Raw genomic sequence first — 6,324 nt, forward strand, 5'->3', positions numbered from 1 at the left:
TGCAAATTCGATCATCAATGGGAGGAGAGGACCTCAGCCCTGTGAAGGTTCTGTGTCCCAGTGTGGGGCAATGCCAGGGCCTATAAGCAGGAGAGGGTGGGGTGGCAGGCATGGGGAGTGGGGAGGCAGCTGGCGTTTGTTTTTGTTCTGTTCATTTGTTTCTTTGTTTTTTAGAGGGGAAACTGGGAAGGGAGAAATTTCACATGTAAATAAAGAAAATATCTAATAAAAAATAATAATAAAAAAAAAATGGGGCCAGAGACAAAGGCTCCATGTTTAAGAACATATGTTGTTCTTCCAAAGGACCCAAGTTCTATTTCTAGTCCCCACGTGGTGTCTCATAAATATCTGTAACTACAATTAAAGTGTATTTAACACATACTTGGACCTCCCGAGTCGTTAGACACACAATGTAGTATAAACACACGAACACATGAATGAATGCAAAACACTTGTCTGCACAAAATGATAAAATCAAAAGAACAATGCTTGTTTGTACATGTAAAAGTCATGCCACTTTTCCACCTGTGGGCATGTCTCACCTGACATGTTGTACACAGAACCCATAACTGAGTACCACTGTGTGTGGCAATGCACCTCAAGCAACTTTCATGGTTTCTTCCAGCGCTAGAGAAGCTTGGCAGCAGGAGAGGATTGGCTAGTGAAACTGGTTTGATTTCTTCTTTATCCTTTAAGACAAAGCATATGATGTCTCCAGGAATGGGGACATAAAACACTTATTCTGGTATTCAAGCTGTGGCTCCAGGGTTCTCCCTAGACAGTATCTATATTGAGATGTACGTTAGTCATACAGGAATTTTCTTCCAATAACATTATGGATCTTAAGAATACCTTTTTCTACTGATGTAGAGTGGCTTCCTCAAAGATGTGTTCTTACTCTTCTACATTTTTAAGGCTCATTTAATTTTTAGGTTAAATATTTTTAATTCTGATGGTTTTCTTGAGAATATTTTTTCATACACTATGTTCTGATTATGTTTTTTCTCCACCAACTCCTTCCAGCTCCTTCCTAACTCCCCACACCAAAAATCCACACTCTTCCTTGCTCTCTCATTTTTTTGTTTTTTTTCTGAGCAAGTTTGTTTATTTTTATTTTATCTAGATGATTTTTCAAGTCTATAAGAGTTGAAAATACTAGTTTTGGTATTGAACTCAAAGCATTGGCAATATGTCATGTTGTATATGGCTTCAGAACCCTCCCTTCCTAGTAAATATCTATATTGAGGTGTATATTGCTGATACAGGGATTTTGTTCCAACAAAACCCATAGTGTTATGGGTCTTGTGAACATATTTCCTTACCCGGTTTAGGTGGGAAAATATGGTTAGCTTTAGCTAGTGAAACCATTTGATGACAGGTTGGCAACTTCTTTTAAGGTATAATTCCACTCCAACCTTCTAATCAAATGTATTTGGTTTTGAAATCCAATAGCTAATGAAACATAAACAACAACAATAACCAATATAAATAACCAATAATGTATTTAAACCGAATTTGGCATGCAGAGAGCTCATAACATTGCAATTGATCCATTGAAAGGTATAATGTACTTATATTAGATGAATAGAGATATTGCCCTTACATATCTTCAGTAGTTCATAATATTTCCACAAACTATATATATGACCATCTCACCAGAGGCATTTATGTGATGTCTCCACATGATGGCTCTCACTGCTACTCACAACCCAGGGCAAGGGCTAACCTGATAGTACTAGTTATGGCTTTTCATGCCCATATTAGAACTGACTCTCCAACAGTGACAGATTCCAGGTTGGTACCATGGCTAGCACCTTTATCCTAGCCATACTTGGGTGATGAAAGGACCCTAGGTTAGGAGCAATCGCCATCCCAGTATAGTTCCTTAAAAGGCAAGTGCATATAGATTAATCTATCTGAGAAGGACCACTCTAATCATGTGGGCAGGTTTTGTAGCCAGGATGATGGAATAAAAAAATGAATTGGAATAATTAATTTATTCTCTGATTTTTGTCATAACTGACTGATTATATTGAAAAGCAGGTACTGAAATCATGTGCATTAGCTAGAAAAAACAATAAACAATTGCAGACTGTGCATTTCTTTGGAAAATTATATTGTTACATTGTAGAAAATATTATTAAAAATCCATTTTATATTGTTTCCTTTGTGACAAGTTATAGTCATTTTGCCTCATGATAATCAACACTAAGCAACTACATAATATATACTGCATCTATATTAGCAATATGTTTCTCAATACTGTCAGAAATGTATGTGATAAGTTAGGAGAAAAATCTACATTCTTGCTGTAGATTTGAGGAGATTAGGTCTATCTTGGTGAAATGGTATGGTGGCAGGAAACTCTGTGGTCCAGGGTAGAGATATGGGGTGGGTTGCTCATATTTCAATGGATCAGGAAGTAGACAAAGACAAATTGCATTGCTCAGCTTCTTTTCCCTCCTTTTCCTTTATACTCAGTCTGATGCTCAGATTCATGGAGTGATACAATCTAAATTCAGGGCAGAGAGTCCCCCCTTAGTAAGTCTTTTTTTGGAAACAAACCTAATGATAAGAACCATTGTAGTCTTAGTTATGTCATTGTTTAATCAAGTTGATTGGCCACTCCCACAAGGTCTCCACCATCTTTATCTCAGCACAACTTTCAGGCAGGACAAATTTAGGAAGAAGATTTTGGGCTGAGTTGGTGTCCCAATCCCTCCACTAGAAGTCTTGCCGAATTCAGGTCATCAGGCTTTGTGGACCGAGTGTTTAGTTACTGACTAATTTTTCAGGCTCTGCAATATCCATCAAAAAGAGAAAGAACTAGAGTGCTGGGGAGTTGAGGCTTATTTTTACAAAAATGATCAATTGCATTTCTTCTCTTTTTTTGAAAACTTTTCATTAATTTTTTTTTTTGTGGACTTGTAAAGTAGCAGCTTTAATTTCTTGGCATTAATTTTTTTTCAGTCCTGTGTACATTCTGAATGCTCAACCCTTGTCTGAAGTGTAACTGGTAGAAATTTTCTCCTGGTCTTTAGGCTAATTTCTTGTACTGCTGATTGATTCTACTGCTGCATGGAAACGTTTTATTTCCATGTAGCTCTTCTTGTTGATATTTATGTTTGCTTCCCATGTTAATAACTTTTTATCCATTCCTTGTGTGCTTCACATTGTGAACACCAATCGCACACGTCTCCTCACACAGTGGCTCACACACCAGTAGCTTTTTTCAAAGGAAGAAGGGAAAGGCCTACTGATACTTAAAGTTCATGAAATCGAACACATCTTTTCCCCTGGCTCTGTACTTGTCTCATTTTATTTTCTACCTCAAAGAATACAGATATTCTTTAGTACCAGTTATGTTTAACTCAGTGGTGCCTCTGACTTGTTAAGTACATATAAAGTAAAGTGAATAAAGTACATGCAGGCTTCATCTCACCTTCGTTCCATAGGGATATCCATTTGTTCTAGCATGATGTGTTGAAACAAACTTTTTCCAAATAATCTAATATATTTCAAGTATCTATCTATCATATAAGTTTGCATCTATTTCTGTACTCTGCAGTCTGTTCCACTAGACTATATCCTACCCATAAATTAATGTCGGTCTTAGTTAATATAGATTTAAAATAAATGCATACATCTGGTAGTATAAATCATGTTAATGACTTTCCTTTTATAAACCCGTTTTGTTCTCATGTTAGATTCTTATATTTCTAGGAAACTTTATGATCATTTTGTAAATTTCAATTAAAAAGCATTTGAAAACTTGATGGTGACTTAAAAATAACCTGTCAAGAACTTATGTCGATAATGCATATTTATAATTATTTTTATTTTACTGATTTAATTAGCATAGTAATGATGTATAAATATCATTGGAGATATACTGCACATAGTTCTTGAAACTCATTTTAAACTGTGTTTAATTGTTTTAAACTAAGCTTTTATTTATTGTGTTATGTATTCATATTAATGTGTGTGCATGCTCATGCAGGTGTGCAAGTATGTGTACATGCATGTATGTGCATGTGTGTGTGTGTGTGTGTGTGTGTGTGTGTGTGTGTGTGTGTGTAGGTGTGCTACACAGCACGTGTGGAGGTCAGTGAATAAAGGTTTTTCTTTTTACCTTTTTGAGTTCTGATCTCAGATCTGACATGGGTGGCAAGAGAGTTACCTTCTGTGCTAACTCAGTGGCAGAAAATTCCATGACTTACTGAAAAATTATAAGGCACACTTGATATCTTATTCTTTGACTTAAATTTTGTAGTGTCTTGGTATATTTCATTTACACATATTCCTCCTTTGTAATTTTTCACAAATCTGATTATTTGCTTATACATGCAGTGGCCATGGTTCCCTATAGAAATAGAATGAATGTCATATATCTGGATGAGAAAAGAGATGATTTTACATGGCTTACTTTACATCATTATTGAAAACTGAACAGCTCCAAATATACACTGCAGACTGAATGGCCAGTGGAGGAAGGGGACACTGGAGTTCAATCCAGAGGGGCCTGTTGCATATCACATTTCTGAGTAGATAATTTGTTACTCTGTTCAAATAAGCAGCTGATATGATAAGACTCTGCAATATTCTGGAGTGGAGTCTACTAACTCATATTCCACTGACTTTAAATCTTGATCTTGCTCAAAAATACCAGATGAAGAAATATGGCAATCACAAACCTAGACTCTGCTCCAGACAGCTGACAGAAATATTAACCCTGATACAATATTGTTTATTTTTCCACCACTGAGTATATATCCATCACATTTTACAGCTTGTTGCAAACAGTGCTGATTTGTCAATTCTAACTTTGTAAAGTTTATAAAAATTTAGAAAGACATATTATAACAGAGGGCTTTAGCTCATATCATTAATAGCAGTGATTCACAAGGAAAAAAAGAAATTACAAGTAATTCCTTTTACCCAGGAATAAGAGATCAATACCTTGTCACTATGATTTCCACTATTAAAAAATATATTGTCTGAAACAGCAACCAACAAATTGGGAAAAGATCTGTACCAATCCTATATCTGATAGAGGGCTAATATCCAATGTATACAAAGAACTCAAGAAGTTAGACTCCAGAGAAACAAATAACCCTATTAAAAAATGGGGAACAGAGCTAAACAAAGAATTCTCAACTGAGGAATACGGAATGGCTGAGAAGCACCTAAAGAAATGTTCAACATTCTTAGTCATCAGGGAAATGCAAATCAAAACAACCCTGAGATTCCGCCTCACACCAGTCAGAATAAAAAACTCAGGTGATAGCAGATGCTGAAGATGTTGTGGAGAAAGAGGAATACTCCTTCATTGCTGGTGGGATTGCAAGCTGGTACAACCACTCTGGAAATCAGTTTGACAGTTCCTCAGGAACTTGGGTATAATTTTACCAGAGGTCCCAGCTATACCATTCCTGGGCATATACCCAGAAGATGCTTCAACATGTAATAAGGACACATGCTCCAACATGTTCATAGCAGCCTTATTTATAATAGCGAGAAACTGGAAACAACCCAGATGTCCCTCAACAGAGGAATGGATACAGAAATTGTGGTACATCTACACAGTGGAGTACTACTCAGCTATTAAAAACAATGAATTTATGAAATTCTTGGGGAAATGGATGGATCTGGAGAATATCATCCTGAGTGAGGTAACCCAATCACAAAAGAACAACATGGTATGCACTCTCTGATAAGTGGTTATTAGCCCAGAAGTTCAGAGTACAGGAAGAACAACCCATAAACCACAAGAAACTCAAGAAAAAGGAAGACCAAAATGTGGACATTCAATTCCTTCTTAAAAGGGGGAACAAAATACCCACGGAAGGAGTTGCAGAGACTAACTATAGAACAGAGACTGAAGGAAGGACAAGCCAGCCTGATATAGCTATCTCTTGAGAGGCTCTGACAGTATATGACTAATACAGATGTAGAGGCTCACAGCCATCCATTGAACTGAGTACAGGGTCCCCAATGAAGGATTTAGAGAAAGGACCAAAGGAGCTGAAGGGTTTGCAGCCCCTTAGGACAAACAACAATATGAACTAACTAGTACCCTCAGAGCTCCCAGGGACTCAACTACCAACCAAGGACGATACATGGTGGGAATGATGGCTCTGGCAGCATGTGTATAGTAGAGGATGGCCAAATCGGTCATCAACGAGAGGAGAGGTCCTTGGCCTTGTGAAGATTCTGTGCCCCCATGTAGGGGAATGCCAGGGCCAGTAAATGGGAGAGGGTGGGTTTGCAAGCAGGGGGAGGGTAGAGGAAACAGGAGTTCTTGTTGTTTTTTGGGTTTTTTTT

The sequence above is a fragment of the Mastomys coucha genome, unplaced genomic scaffold (assembly GCF_008632895.1).
Source record: "Mastomys coucha isolate ucsf_1 unplaced genomic scaffold, UCSF_Mcou_1 pScaffold12, whole genome shotgun sequence".
Taxonomy (NCBI): domain Eukaryota; kingdom Metazoa; phylum Chordata; class Mammalia; order Rodentia; family Muridae; genus Mastomys; species Mastomys coucha.